This window comes from Pezoporus wallicus, unplaced genomic scaffold (genome assembly GCF_028554395.1).
Source record: "Pezoporus wallicus isolate ANWC-B61680 ecotype Strahan unplaced genomic scaffold, APGP_CSIRO_Pwel_v1 contig_5785, whole genome shotgun sequence".
NCBI classification, from domain to species: Eukaryota; Metazoa; Chordata; class Aves; order Psittaciformes; family Psittacidae; genus Pezoporus; species Pezoporus wallicus.
This window is the reverse complement of record NW_026641150.1, coordinates 3,887,303-3,903,122: the sequence shown is the minus strand read 5'-3', so window position 1 is coordinate 3,903,122 and position 15,820 is coordinate 3,887,303. Positions and strand designations below refer to the sequence as shown.

At 46.6% G+C, this 15,820-nt stretch overlaps 2 long non-coding RNA genes across 12 annotated transcripts in view; one reads left to right on the top strand and one right to left on the bottom strand.

Moving 5' to 3' along the window:
* Positions 1 to 15,403, bottom strand: part of LOC130606198 (uncharacterized) — a 39,849-nt gene extending 24,446 nt beyond the window's left edge. Inside the window, exons 1-2 of one of the 8 annotated variants that reach the window (XR_008973896.1) lie at positions 6,265 to 6,622; positions 5,467 to 5,517 (exon numbers count right to left, since the gene is read on the bottom strand). This is a non-coding gene — a long non-coding RNA (uncharacterized LOC130606198). Of the gene's footprint in view, positions 1 to 5,466; positions 5,518 to 5,610; positions 5,633 to 5,653; positions 5,718 to 6,264; positions 6,623 to 15,157 lie in introns of those variants that run through there. The other 7 variants (XR_008973893.1, XR_008973894.1, XR_008973898.1 and 4 more) reach the window with 7 other exon arrangements.
* On the top strand, positions 5,846 to 11,613 carry LOC130606199 (uncharacterized). Of its 4 annotated transcripts, XR_008973902.1 has the most exons (5): positions 6,226 to 6,333; positions 7,358 to 7,546; positions 8,334 to 8,465; positions 10,902 to 11,104; positions 11,193 to 11,613. It is a non-coding gene; the product is annotated as an uncharacterized LOC130606199 (long non-coding RNA). The 4 variants fall into 4 exon arrangements; XR_008973901.1 differs by lacking the exon at positions 11,193 to 11,613 and having other exon boundaries at positions 10,902 to 11,179; XR_008973903.1 differs by lacking the exons at positions 6,226 to 6,333; positions 7,358 to 7,546; positions 11,193 to 11,613 and adding an exon at positions 5,846 to 5,930 and having other exon boundaries at positions 10,902 to 11,178.
* Positions 15,404 to 15,820: the final 417 nt, after the last annotated feature.

Genomic DNA, 15,820 nt, shown 5'->3' with positions numbered 1-15,820 from the left:
TGTAACTACTATAAATGTCAGAAATTAGAGAAACTGGGAAGGGGGAGTGTGAGTGGGGTTGTATTTTATTCTGTGTGTCCATTTTGTGGTTTTTATGGCATTCCCTGCACAGTCAGGATAACCTGTTCCTCAATGTCACAGCCCCCATTGTCTCTAGGGATCTTTCACAGTGGCAGAAAAAAGAAATAATTAAAACTCAGAAGCTTTAAATTGCAAAGAACACTTGTGGCTTTGCTGCAACTCCCCCAAACTGCCTCTACCCGATATATTTTAATAGACAAAATTACAAAGTGATGGTGCCCCCTTAAACGTGTTTCGTCCATTAATATTCTAGCGTGCTTCGCTTACTTTGTTTATAAAACGCCAGTATTGAGGTTTCCCAGGAATTTCAAAACTATCAAGACAGCCAGTGCTGAGCCCAACCCAATCATTTCTAGATGAAGACAGGACCTGAAATAAAATTAAAACCTCGCACTGCAGTTAGACATTAAACCAAAGAGCAAAGTTGAAACCAGGATGCAGAGGGGAGCCCCATCCTTACGGGTTCGGCACAAAAAAGAGGGCCTCCGCTCCCGCCCGAGTACCCCAGCTCCTGCTGGGGCTATGGGGCCAGTCTGTCCCTGGTTTTGCTGGAAGGAGGGTCCCCCAGCTTCACCTACCACTTGCAGGCAAAAAAACTATGCCTCCGAGCGTGGGCACCAGGGGTGCACAGAGCTTCAGGCTGGACCCCTTTCCCACTTTTGTCTCAACACCATCAGGAAAAATGGATCCCAAAACTTGGTGGTGCTGCACGGAGAGGACTTTGATAACCAGTCACAGGTTTTGGTTCCCTTGCTTCTCCTCATCTGAAGAGGAGCCCATAACCCAGGTGAATGCGACCTTCTACAGGGTTCACCAGAGCAGAGGTGTTTACGGCATATTCTCCTCTCTCCAGCCATTGGCTGCTCCTGAAAATATTTGTTATATTTTCCTTAGGTTTCAGCACATCACAGTGGAGAAAGCTGTCCCTATAACAGGTCTTTAAAATTTATGTCTTATTCTTTCCTAACAGTCTTAAGAAATAGCTGGAAGGGTTCACTACTAAGATCCTAATTTCAGAAAGTCAAAACGTGAGCATTTAAAATCATAATTCACCCTATGCAGATTCCAGACTTCTTATTTTCTTAATTGAGCAATGAACAATAATTTCTATTATTAATGTCTGTTTTTTTCAGGGTGGTAGTGTTTCAACCGTTTCTCCTGCCTCTCTGAGGGAAAAGGCAAAGAGTTATCACATGGGGAAAGGTAGATTTATGTTTTATATTCGTAGGGCTGATGCTAAACCTATACAAAGATAAAAACAGAAATTTCCAGTGATAGTATTTTGCTTTTTTTTTTCCGCTTTGCTTTTTTTTTTCAGCCAGAGGTACCAGAAGTCAGATTTCTGGGCCCACATTTGAGTTCCTAAAGAAAAGTGGCCACATTTTTTATATAATACTGACTTTTCACAGTTCTCACTGAAGTCAAATGAAGGCGTAAACACCCAATGCCCTTGAAAAATAGTCCCTTTCCTGAAGTACCCCTTTCCTACACCTGTATGAACCCCCAGTATGACAAGGCTAGCCCTCCTGCACAAAATAAGTAAATGACCCTACAAATCCTGCTAACATATCCCATCCATTTCAGCACAAGTTTGAGCATGAAGAATCAGGTCTCAAGAAAATCCACTCAATGACCAGTAAAAACACCCTCCTAAAGTTAAATGGGGTTAATACAGGCTACATTTTTGGATTTCTAGATATGGGACATGAAAATTGAGACAGCTAAGTTTCAGGTAACTTGTTCGCTAATTGTATCTCAGTGGTCACAAAACATTAAAAATGAACATTCAACTGGAAAAGATCTAAACAGAGAGAGTTTCAAACCTGTATTTTTGTCATACCTTTTTATTTGCTATATTTCTCACTAGAACAATATTATTCTGTTTGTATTTAGTGTTAGGTTTATCATCAAATAGCTATTCTTTCTGCTATCAGATTGCGTGACTGTATATTTATCCCTCCAGATGCATGGCAGGAACATTTCTTTTCCTTATTTTTATATCATCTACAGCAACTAAAATTTGGAATTTGCAGTTTCACATCATCTTCATAGAACTCTAAGACACAAGCAGGAATACAAACAAAAACATACCTTTTCATCAAGCAACCTGCTAACCAAAAGGAGAAAGAAAATAATCGCATATTTCTAAATAGTCCTGTAGGATTCATATACTTTTACTATGTGCTATGTATTGTATAGTTCCTCCCTCTGTTGTGACATCTCTGATTACTTTAAAAAAAAACTTTCAAAAACGTTAAGGCACAAACCTTTGTATGGAGTACTTTTAGTATGCTTTTTATTCTGACAAGGTTAATAATTATCCTATAAGCATGACACAGTGTTTTAAAATGTTGTTTCTGCTATGAGCTAGCATTGTGCATATGGGTATAAATGTGGAAAGAAAGGTTATTTCACAGTAGAGAAATGTATATTTAAACAAATTGTGATAAAATGGTGAAACTGTTTAAAGAGGAAAAGTTGAGGGGTTTCTTCCCCATCACAGTTATTCTGAACCCAAAATACCAGTAGCCAATTTCAGAAGGGCACTGACATTTGTAATGAAAACACGAGCTACTGAAATTAGTCTGAGATAATTGAGAGAATAATAGCAAATGTCCCAGGGCTTTGGGCAAAAGTGGCCAGAAAGAGATCCGCTGTGTGGCAGGTGTCAAGCGTGTCCCCCCATCACCAACAACCTGCCTTCTTTTGTGGCACCTGTGACTAGCTCCTAGTGGGAAACAGGTTATGGACTAACCATGCTTTGTGCTGTCCATCAGTAAGACAGCCCCTAAGTGCTTACAGTCCTCATGACAGCCTTAGTCTTCCCTAGAGCATGCAAGTGCTCTTTTCACAAGCTCATACACACCCAGCACTTCCCAATGGTGCAAAGACACCTTTTTTTTGCCCAACTGTTCAAAATGCCCAGTCATATGTATTCTGTGTACCATATGTAGCGACTACCATTGGGGCTGGCCTGGTTGGCCGGAGCCAAGCTGGGTAGGATCTAACCTTTAGAAGGCTTAGGCACTAGGACAAGGTCAATGTGGCCCTCAGACCTAACTCCATCCACACCAAACAAATGCAAAAATAATCTCTCAGCTGATATGAAGGTCTCATGGAGGTACAGAGGGTCAGATCCTGCTCATTCCAAGGAGGCAAACCTCTGGATGGCTTCAATGAACAGGACAAGCAGGATTTAACTCATCTTAAGGGGCACAAGATTTGTCTTCCAGAGGCTGAGCTGTACCAGCTTGTTGAAGCAGGGCAGTGTCAAACACTGGAGTCAACAGGCTGTGTACTGAGGAGTTAACCAAGGGCTACGCTTTCTCCCTACTAAAACTAACTGCAAGGCAGGCGGTGGTACTGCAATTTGCCCGAGCTTTCATGCTGGGCTTCAACCCTGCTACCTGCTTTCTACTAACCTTCCTTGCAGGAGTAATTTTTAAATCATGTAATGCCAAGTGCCAGAGGGCTCGCTTTTTACAACATCAAGTTGAATCGCATCAACTCCCATTCTAAATTTAAAATATGATTGCATTACTTCACTTTATACTTTTTATAAAGGTCCCGTTGTGGTGAAGTTTCACAAGGTATAAAAGCCCATGCAGGTATGATGGGCCATATCAATTCATTTCATCTCATTAATCAGCTGCTTAAAAATGTTTTCCTTGCAGCACAGCAGAAAAATAAAATAAATGTTCTTTTTTATCACTTCCCAAATTAAATTCATATTCCATAATGACCATATTTCATGTGCAAAATAACAAAATATGCTTACATACTTGACTTCACTTCTTTAGTGAATTGCTTCATTTGTAAAATGTTGCATATGAAATTGGAGCCTAAAATGAATTACTTGTTTTTTCTTGATATGAAACCTTGTTTAAGTTCACAGCAATTTTAAATATGATACATTTAAAATATTAATATTTCCCATATATTATTCACTGACTTTCAGGTTTCATCTCAAGTTAGTGGCACTTCATATTTCAAAGGAAGGAGTGTTTCTTTTTTTTTTCAGTACTAATGTTCTATTAATTCACTTTGTAATATCATTCTGGTTCAGACAAATGAAATTGCACTAAATTGCTTATGCCAAGAATCTTGCTAAAGTAGTTGGCATTATATAAAATTCCATATTCCATTACTATTTTATACATGTTTATCTCTGTAGCATCTTTTTAGGCATAATTCATAGCCCTGCTTCGTTAGCTCTCGAAAGACAAATATAAGCACAAATATTTTTACGCTGAGATGGGGGTGTATGTAGATATTTACAGTGAAGCCTGTAACTTACGGGACTTTTGCAAGGCACTAGATGCAAACTCCCAGTGAACTACCTTAACAGCTTTTCCTTTATGAACGTTCTTATTTTGAGTAGCTTTCCCTCCCAGAATGTATTTCACCACACACGTGTATAAACACACATGCACGCACACATACACGCTTGTGAAAAATAAACGTGTGTGCAGGCAGAAATACTCAAAATGCCTCATATGCATATTATGCAACGTATGCCATTCATGTAACCATTATATATATAAATAAAATTCATTTTATAGATGCTAACAAAAGATGGGAAGGAAGTCCTTAACAGACCTATAAAGGCCTAAACATAGATGGACTCTTCATCACATCCAAAGAACTGAAAGAACTGTGGATATAAACCAGAATTTTTTTATATGACCACGTATCTTTTATAAGCTTTCCATAAAGTCCACATGGCCAGATAACTATTTCCAGAGATGTGGATGGAACTTACACCTGGACAGGCTGGAAATCTTTAATGAGTAAAACAGCATTTAACCCTATGAAATGCCTTTCAGGAGTGAAGTATTATAAAGTGCTGGAGCAAGAGTAGCAAACAGCAGCAAAATCACCTGTAAATAGTAAGGAACTATAAATATACCTCAGTATTTCCATAGACGACTTTCTCTAATAGTCATCAAAAACAGATGCTTGGGAGCTAGAAATCCAACTCCAAGGAATGCAGATTAACACGTTTATATGAATTTATAGTCTGTGCCTTAAAGTTTAAGTTTGTAACATTGTTAATAACATATGCTCCTTTTGCAGTTCCCAGTGTTTGCTCTCTGCAATTTGCAAAATAAGATATTTTTTTCTCTCTAAATTTTATGAAAAAAAAAACAACACTGAAATTTGCAAAATAACTGATGCAAATCCCTGTCACTTGTGAACACAATGAAATTATACACAGAAGAGCAAATACAGGAGAGATTCCTCCTCAGAAACAGAAATGAATTCCCTGTTCCTATACAATCCTCAAACGCCAGGATTTTGAAATATGAATTAGACCTCAAATGCAAATTAACCTCGGAAGGGGGGGAGAAGGTAAAAAAGAAAAAACAAATCTGAGAGACATACCAAGTCAAACGCTCCTTTTTCTGCCTATCTCGTCCTCAATGGTAAAATAGGCTAAACAAAACAAGTGCACATCATCAAGACAGAGCCAATTAAGGACAGGAAAGCGGGGAAGGTTAGGGTAAGGAGGGGAGGAAGGCACCTTACTGAGCGCACGGGGAGTGGGAGAGCAGTATTCCCCCACACCTACCTTACGGGGGCTCAAAGGAAGACAACCGGGGTAAATTGGAACCAGCTTTGATTTTTGTCATCCGGTTGCACCCGGGATGCGGGAGAAAAGGCGGGGGGGGGGGGGAAGGAATCGGTCTGGAAGGGAGTGGAAGGGAGATAAAAAAGAAGGGGGATATACCGAGCGAGGGTGCCAAACGGTATGCAAATGAATGGGGTTTTTGGGGGATGGTGGGTGGGGTGCGGGCTCTTTTAGGATAAGAGGGGAGTAGAGGAAAGGAGGCACCGTCAGTGGCGGGGTGAGTGGGTCCCCACCCGCACGCTCCGCACACGCGTGGGGGAAGCCGAGTGGAGTCTTGCGGGGAAGGGCGGGAGCCCCGTCGAGGGGAGCGGGGCAGCGCTGCCGGCTGTTGGGGGGAGGAAGCGCACGGAGGAGCGCGGAGCCGCCGCTACGCCGTGTCGGCGGCGGGCAGGAGCGGGCGGGGTGCGGAGGCTTCCCCTTCCCGGGAGCGGGGGTGCTCCAAATGGGGGGGGGGGGGGGGGGGTGAGGGGCCGCTCCCTCTACCCCTCCTTCATTCATCGCCTCCCCCCAGCCCCCCTCCCCCGCTGCTCCCCCCGGCCCGGCTGCCTCACCGCTCCCGGCGGCTCCCCGCTTGGAAATGGAGACCGGCAACTCTCACCAGAGCTCACCAGCATCCCACGGTCCTGAAGAAGGAGTTTGGGGCGGCGGGGGGAAGCGGTCGGGGGGGGGGGGGGGGGGGGGGGGTTTGAGAGTGACGGTGAGGCGAGGAGGAGGAGGAAGGAAGAAGGCTGGGAAGAAGGGGGTGGGGGGAGACAGCGCTCCTGAAATGGAGCCAGCCCAAACGGGAGACGATGCTGGAGCAGGGGCTGCGTCATTTCGGGGCTGTGAGAGGGCTCAGCTTCCCCCCTCTCCCTGCTCACAGGCAGGAGGGGCAGGACAGGGCCCTCTCCGCAAGCCCCCGGGGAAGGGACAGGCAGGAAAACCCCACTCCAGGAGAAAGGATAAGCCACCTTCGGTCTGCCTAGCGATTCCAGGAAATAAAGGGCAGGGAGAGGCGTGCGGGGTCGCTGGGCAGGACCGGTCACGGTCACGAGTGGAGGTCCTCGGAGGGGCCGGCTCCCGCGGGGGGAAACGGAGTGTCACGGCCGGATGGGCTGCCGGGAGGGCGGGGGTAGGAAGAATGATCGGCATTTATAACTGCGGGGGAAGCTCGCAGCCTTTCAAAGAGTTTCATCTGGGTGAGTGGAAATGCCTTCTGCCCCTTTCACTTTTGGAAGTGCAGCGGTCTTTTAGAGGGAGGAAGCAATTTATTATTTTTTCCCTGCTGGACAGTGGGTCTCTTTGAGCTTACTGTCATGTCCTACGGCTGCAATTACAAACAAACTTTCCTTCTGCAGAGAGGAAGTAGCTGAGACTGAGGGTCTGAAGCTAGCGAGTGGCCAGCAGCTACCCCAGCCTTCACTGGCCCTTGCCAAGAAGCAACGGGAGGCAGTGGCCTGGCCCTGCGCAGAGGGGCTGTGGGTGCAGCACTGTGCATGTCCAAGGCAGAATAACGGCCTGGGAACACCTTTCCTTGTTTCAATTATACCCGCCTGGTCCAAGGCAGCTTCCTTTTGAAGCTCGTCCTCTCAGAAGCTTTCTAACCACAGCTTCAGATGTTCATGTGAATGTATTATTTTATTATTGTTATTATTTCCCTACCAGCCCATGGTATCAGCTTTAAAAAGCAAAGCTGCTCGTAGTGGGGCTGAGATCGCAGGTGCCACCACAGAGGCCCATGGTAAGCATCACTAAAAAGCAAGAGAAAACAGAGTCCCCAGGCAAGACTACAGTGCTGGTACACAACCATGTACAGCCTCATTCCAGCCTTCTACAGCACCTGCCACAGCAAAGGTGGCCAATGCAATGTCCTTAAAACACTGACCATGGTCATTATTATTATGTGCATGCAGATTTTTGCTTATTTAATGACTCTGCATTTGTGTGTATGCAATACAAGTGTGCTTGCACACACATATCTATGTGTACGTATATATTCAATAGTGATGAGCCTGTTAAACTGAGCAGTGATTTCTCTACTACAGATAGCTGTATAATACACACGCATAGCAATGATACCTAAGGTGTTTGGGGGTGGGGATGCATAATATCTTATAAATTTGAAGTTTTTATCAGGCAGAGCAGATTACTTTAAGCGTTCAATTTCTCAGCGATCCAATTTTATTAGGATTTACTATCATTTGTGCTGCACACCCCTGGGGAAATAATGCTTTGATTAATGTAATCCTGGGCTGGGATCTGCCACATGCCCCTCTCCCAAGAGAAGGGCCCTGTTTGACAAACAAAAACAGAGCAGCAACTATTGCAATCTGCACTCACCTTTCAAAAGCACACAGATCCACAGGCACACACACACACAAAATATAACCCCCGCCTCCCCCCGACCCTAAGTACAATAACAGCATCTCAAAACAATGTGAGATTATTCATTTGCACACAATGCCTCTGATTCAGTGTGGGCTGTACAGTCCAGCCCTCAACTGCACAGAGCCAGCCCAAAAAGGATCCTGCTCTGTCCCCCACTGAGAAGCTGAAGCATCTCTGGGAAGCTCAATGCCTCTCTGTATTTCAGGCTCTCCTTGGGCTCACAACATTTCTGCCTCTTTGTTTCCCACTGCAGGCCTTGACGCAAACCGATTCCAAGTCTGCTCCTTCAACCCACCGGCAGCCCAGGGGCCCGAGAAGCTGGCTGTCCCTGCGAGGCTCCCTGGCACCCACCTGGGGGAACATGTTCCTCCTTAAACGGGCCCTGGTAAGTGAATCACAGCCAGCTACTCCGCTCAGCTCACAGGAAGAGGGTAGGGGGGACACCCATAAAACAACCTCAAACAGAAAGTCATGTCACATACATTTTTAAAGAGAAGAAAGAAAGTATTCCTCCGCCTTTGGGGGTTCCTTGGGTTTGAGCAGCTTTGTTCCAGCCACCACCACCACCACCACCCCCCCCCCACCCCCCACCCCCCCATCCCTTCTGTTTGTGTCACAGGCTGGCAGGAACAATAGCGTTTAAACAGGAATAAACATGCCCAGAGCCCAGCCCCGAAGAAAGCTTTCTCTTCCTTTACATCCCTAGGTGAACTGACCGGTGCTTCCCCTTTTCCTCCTCCTCACCTCTCCCCCTTAAAATGACTCCCAGCAGCTTAAATAGCAGTTTAATGTTGATTTTCTCCCTCCTATTTTTCCCTTCCTGTTCCCCCTCCCCGCAACAAAGCGGGTCCCACTGCGCCTGAGAAGGACACCCAGTCCCCAGAAAGAGGGCTCTGGCCGCACTTGAGACACTTTATTCCAAGTCCGAATTAATAAATCCAGGGGAGGAAGGAGGGGAGGGAGGGATCTCCAAGCTGGAGATGAGAAGGGATGCGGTTTGCGCAGGGGTTTTCAATAAGATGCTGCTTTCTTCTTCGTGTTTACCCACTGACCCCCAGTACGGTGACTCAGCGATTACCGAGCACTGGGTGTCTCGGGGGGAGGGCTTCCCCCCCTTACTCCTCCTTTTCTTTCCTGATGAAAAACGTTGCAATTACATTTCTGCATGCTGATCTGAGAGTTCAAATAACCAGCCTTAACCGCGTTATCAGGCGCTTGATAAAGAAGGAAGGAGGGGTGAAGGGGAGAGAGGAACAAATCTAGGCGTATGTACGTCTGAGCTTACGTATACCTATATATCCGTACAGTTACATATGTAGATAGATACATGTTTAAATGAAAGACTGCTAGAAGAAGAGATCGGCTGTTGTTCGGCCTGAGTCCCTGCAACCGAGCGGTTGAGGGAAGAGCCTCAGTTTAAAACAGCAGCAACCAAACGAGGGAAGGAGGAGATAGAGTCGCAAATCACTCCTGGGAAAAGTCATTTGGACCCAGTCTCTGGGTTTTCCCAGGACAAACTGACTCTCCTGCCGGACTTGATCCAGTTTTCCCGCTCCCTCCTCCCACCCCGGTGGGGGATCCATCCCTATTTCGCATTTTGCCTGCCTGGCAGTGGCTCCCTCTCCCCTCGCTCCCCGCCTGGGCGGGCGTTTTCTGACACCGCTGCGCGCCCGCGGCCAGCTTCGCGCTCGCGGAAAGGCCGGCAGAGGAGGGGAGGCCGCTGGGTGGTGGCGGGGCCCCCGCCGGTATTTCGGGTCCCCGCCTTTACCCTCCCCCTTTTTCCCCCCTCCCCCCTCCGATCCCCCCCCCAGCTCTTCGCTAGCGGCAAGAAATTGTTTCAGAAGTCGGGCGGCGGGACTGAATTCCGAGAGGGAAAGAGGGAATAAATGCGAGAAGATGATGAATAAAGTTAACTTTTGACTGTAGGAGTCATGATGGAGTTGAGCGAAGCGGCAGGGAAATATGTCATTTAATCCCAGGGCTACCGTAAGTCCCTTTTATCAAACATCGTGATGCTGGAATTATACTGCTGTAAAAGCGACTGAGTACTTAGAAGTATCCAGCATCAGGCACAAATACAGAGATGGGAGGAACGGGTGTAAAACCAACGCGTCTACAAACTAACCACACGACCATGAAAAGCCCAAGCGGATTAGATAAATATAAATAGGTGTGCCTTAAAAAAAAAAAGAAAAAGCCCGGTAAAACTGGAGCTGCTGCATTCACGCAACGAGAACAGAGAGCGTGTGCGTGTTTGTGTGCAATGCCAAAAAGAGCAGCCTTAAGGTTGACCTACTGCAATCTGCACTGAGCTCCTCAGACAATAGCCAAGTTCAAATGTCAAAAAATCTAATAATAAAAACCAGACCTGCCAAACTGCACGAACTGTTTCCTGGTGTATCACAATTATTCACCCTCTTATCCACTAAGAGACTGCCAGTCCTTATGCACCTAAAAGAAAAATCTATGAAATGCATATGGATCTTTCTTCCCCCCCCCCTTTCTTTTTTTTCATGTGTGAAACGCTATTGAGATGGCAAGCACGCAAATCGGGATGATATCATGTTTAATAAAAGCGGGGATAAGGTTTTCACAGTCTCCTTTAAAAGGCTCCAACTTGTAAATCCCCTTTTTACGTCGCTACATGCACAATAATTCTTATAAATAAAAATCTACATGTTCAAGAAGCTGGATTGGAACTATATAGCCCTCTGATTTTAACATCGGTGGGAGCATTAGCTTTCCATCATACGTAATGTGTCTCCGTTGAGCTCAAGACAACAGATAGATTCTTCCATTCATTTGGCAACTTTCCTTACAGTCCGTGAGAGGTGAACGCCGAGCATGACACCTCGGGAAATACCAGAATTATGCGGCTGGGAAGCAAAGGACCCCGGATTTAACAGCTCTCCCGCTTTGCAAGGGCGGTTCTGTGTTATTGTCCTAATTTCTTACAGAACCCGAGGTGCTCTGTTATACTCAAAAGAAAAAATAAGATTCCGAGTGAAGCCTTCAGAATAAAAGGTGCGGAGAGATGATCCGCCTGCCTATTGTGTCCCGTTATTATCGCCAGCCTTTAAAAGTAACCCATGTGTTTTGCTCTTTCCTCCAGGCTGGTTAGTGTAACATTCCCGGGGCAGCTACCACCCGGCTCCTATGAACTACAGTGGGGGGAAGCTTGAGAAACCCCGGGCAGATCCCATTAGCCAAGGCGGCTGCGGCTCTGGAAGCCAGTCAACTTCGCTCTTCCAGCTGACTGCTGGATTATGCCCGGATGAGTTTTACATATAGCAGGCTGTATACGGAGTATGTCTTTATGTTTAACATTTTAATTTGGGCATGCTAATTAGACATTCGGTCCCCATGGTTATATCAGTAGATACCTAATCATTTCCCACTAGAAGTAAAGGAATACTCAAGACGGTAAACACTCTACTTTCTTTTCCCTAGCTCAGCTACAGCATCGCTTCTTACATCCCTCTTCCAGAGGCGTCCCTTCGAACAAAATAGGCATTTATTAAATGAAAGGGAGCGGGGGGGGGGGGGGGGGGGGGGGAAAAAAATTGCTCCCTGTAGCACTCTTACAATTGAGGTGCGGAGACCCGGCAATCCTGGCCGATCCAGGCTTTTTGGAGGTCAGGCAGCAAAGTAGTTCGAGCTTTGCCGAGTTAACTTGTTGCTCTATTTAGCCTGAAGTTTTTGCTGGTCGCTTGCGGTACCCCGAAGCTGCTGACTGAGGGAGGCACAGCGCAGGGAGCTGCGCTTCGAACTTTGGTGCTATTAAAAATACAACGCAGGGCACACTTGGGGGGACTGGGGGGTGAGGGGAGGCAGAGGGAACCGGGGGGGAGGAAATCCGCTTTGTCCCAAAACCGAGCTGATGGACTTTGCGGGGTCTCTTCCAACTCAAAAACCCACCCGCTGATGAGGCGAGGGAAATGTTCACTTAACTACGGCAAATCTCGAGTAAGCGACCACGTTTCTGAGAAGAATTGCGCTCTGGAAATGTGTTTTACTAGTCTGGAATATTGCTAGTGCTTATTTCGCCAAACGTGGTAGGTGGAAAGTTTTGTTCATGTAAATATCTCAATCTTTTTCCCGCACGGTCAATACAGACGGAGACTCGACTCCGTTTTCCAAACGAAGACCCACAAACACTTTAAATGAAAAGTTTATGTTCGTGTAGGTCGTTTCCTCTCTTCAATTTCTTTTCTCTCCCCCCCCCCCATCATTTTTTTTTTTCCCCATCTTTTTCTGTATGTGTGTGTAAGTGTTAGGTTTTTAGGCGGGGAGCTCATCTTGCCAGGATCTATCATATTTATGGGCTGTGTGATTTCCAGGGCTCCAATTGGTCTTTCCTTTATGGAGGCAAGGAATAAAACTTTCCCAGTCGGACGGAAACTGCTGGGGCTCCAGAGGAGGGGAACAAAGTGGCTTCAATTCTCCCCTCAGCCCCGGGGCCACCTCTTCCCACCTCCCGCTCCGGGGGCTGCCGGGGACATTCCCCCTCCCCCCCTTGCAGGTGCGCTAGGGGATGCTGCAGCCACGCTTGTCCGTGTGCCCAGCATCGTACCGTGTTTAGGGAGGAATACCGCAAGAAAAACTAAATTTCTCCTTCCTACCCACTCTTGCAGCCACTTAGGGAGGGAAACGGAGGAAAGAAGAGGGCGCCTGGGGTAAGGGACTGAGCCTACGTGTGTTTGGAAAGGGACAGAGAGCCGAGCGGTGCCGAGTTGCGGCCGCCGTCGATGTGTGTCGGTTTTAGTTGAGGTTGGTGTCCGCGAGTGTCCCGGGCGGCGACAACGTGTGCCCGGTGTGCGGCCGGTGCAGGCAGGGCGGGAAACAGGGGGGGCGACGCTGGCACTCACAGGTAGAGAAGTTTGGGGGGAAACATAGAAGGAGGGGCCACCTTGGGGGTGGGCAGAGAAAAAGAAAGAAATTAAAAAAAAGCTACTTTTCGATGTTTAATACTGTGATTAAATATTAAATGATGTAAAAAAAACAAACAAACAAAACGAGTTGCTTTACAGCACCCTCAGGGGCTTAAGTGCCTTACGTGGACAAAAAAACCCAGCCAAACCTGCGTGGCACCTCAGGCTCTCCCCAGCCTCCATGCCCGTGCCTGTGTTTAATGAGCTGCTCTCGCTCCTTCGCAGGCCCCGGGTCGGTTGGAGGCATCGCACCAACCGGACCACTTTTGGGGCGGCCTTTTAATGGGCAGCAACCTCCCTCATCTCCTTTCCCACCCCGATTCCCCCAGCCCGCAGTTCCTATACACTCCACTCGGCTACCGCCTTGCCGGCCCCGGGAATTTTGGGGCTCTCCTCTCCCGGCCGTGGTGCCTGGGGGGAATTGGGGAGCAAAGGCCTGGACTAGAGGACAACCAAACCTGCCCCCCTTACTCCCCTTCCCAGGACGGGCCGGGGGGGGGGTGTAGAGACGGACGAGGGCCGTCCATGGCGCCCCCTGGCGGTCGTCAGTCGCCTGACGTAGCGCTCCGAAAGTTGATTTTGTTCAGCAAGCCGTAGCGTATAAAATTAACGACAGCCAATAAAAATTAGCTTACATGTTTCAACCGTAAAAGTCCAAACCAAAATAAAGCTAGTTTTAGTGAAGCTAAGGAGCTGTGCTTTGGCCCCGTTCTCCCTTGGCTTGAACCGAGGTCCTTTTATCTAAAGCCCAGTGCACAAACATATAGCTTAATGTGACTAGTGTTCTTCCTTTTATTTCTTTCTCTATGGCAACCAATATGTTCTGCTCAGAAATGTTCCCCCATCAAGGAAACAAATGATCTTGAGGGAGCAGCTCTATACGGCATCTGTTCCGATGGAGCACACAGAGTTAACCCCAGTCAAAAGAGACGCTAGGCACGTCAACAAGAAGTGGAAAATGAGCGATTCTTCTCCCCCACCCCCCCACCCCCCCAGTTGAAACCTATACCTCCCTAGTTTTACAAGCCATTTTATTGATTTGACTATCGACCGTTTCCAAAGAAGTAACTAATTCTAGGAAATTACAATGATCACCAGGCATTGTGTATCCAAAAGAGCAGCAACGGGGGAAGGGGGGGGGGGGGGGGGGGGGTTGGAAAAAAAAAATTGTATGCAAATACCACTGCAAAATTAAAATAAATGAAAGTCACGTAATGGGATATTTAAGCCTCAGTAAAGTTTTCAAGAGCGGTATCTGGCCTAGTAATTTAATCCTACATTATTTATCACATTATTTATCACACTGACCCAAACGCTATAAAAGAGTTTCAGATCATTAGCCCGCACCTCTCAATTAGACGGGGTTCGGGGAACGCGGAGAGACAAGCGGGGCTGTCAGGAGAGAGAAACCGAGTGAGATCGGGTCTGTAATCCCCCAGCCCCAGCCTCCTCGGAGAATAAAATGAAGGGATGTCCTGGTTAGTTTTGATTGATTACACTCTTTCTGATGGACTTTCACTACAGAGCTCTAGATGTTGTGCTTAACCGGCTGTTCCCTAGTTACAATATTAACCCTCTCCGTGCACCCGCCACTCCGCACCTTCCCCGGCCTTCACCCCAGCCCCGTTCCCGGCCCTCGGCACCGGCCCCGGCAGCAGGTGCCCGGGTCACCGAGCACCGGCCCCGGCCCCCCCCCCCGCCCCCCCCCCGAGAAGCAGCGTTTGCAAACATCCCGCACATCTGCCTCTCCTCTGCTTTACAAATCTGTCATATTTTCGAGAGATTTCCTTCCCTCCATCCCCAGCCATCCCCACCCGAGCCCTGGTGTTACAATAATTAACAGTGCCCAGGAAAGTGAAGTAGTAACCAGAAAGACTTTCCAGCTCTGAAGAATTGCTTTGCTGCCTTGAGCTTTGGAATGAATCCATGCTTTTTATGTAATATTTCACTAAGGTGCTTTTTGTTGCTGGTGGGATTTTTTTTTTTTTCCCTTTCCCTCTTTTTTTTTTTTTTTTTTTTTTAGCCTGTTTCCTTCCAGGCAGTTGCCATGGGTTTCCCTATCTTGTTCTAAGCTTTTGAAAATATATATCCAGAAGAGTTTAAAGAAAACAAAAGTAGATTTTTGAAAGAAAAGTAAAACACTTACCGATCATACTTCCAGGATTTAGAGAGAGTTTTGGTTTGTTTTTTTTTTTAATTTTTGATTTTAATAAGGTGACAGGGGGAAAAAAGCATGTTCTCAACTCCAGCGAAACGATCCATGTTAAGATTTTCCTTTGCACTGACTCCACTAAGCCCCGCTCTCCACTAGTCTATTATTTTCACCAAAATATATGAAAATTTATGCAAATGAAAATCAGCACTAACTGTTCTCCCCTTGTTATACTTTGGATTTTTTTCCAGACAAAACAATCTCACTCTGCAAGGGAGGGGGTGGGAAGAGTTGGGGAACTAACTTGGTTGTTGGTTTGGGGGGTTTAATTTATTATTATTTTTTTAATAAAAAGCATTACTCCAGCTCGAGCTTTATTTTTGTTGTCTCCGTTATGAGGGTTTACATTTATTTATTTATTTTTTAATTGGGGGGGGGATTTCTCTCTCCCTCCCCCCCCCCCTTTTTTATTAAGAAAGATCTGTTTGCAGAGGCGCTATCACGTTTCATCAGGCCACCTGAGACGGCTTTTGAAAGCGTGTACTGTGAAATTCATAGCAGTAATTTAGACAAAATCCTCACTGTATATTAATGAAAGACGGCCCCATGGCACCGTTCCTATCCTCCCCATTCAGTGTAAACAAAACCACGAGACTC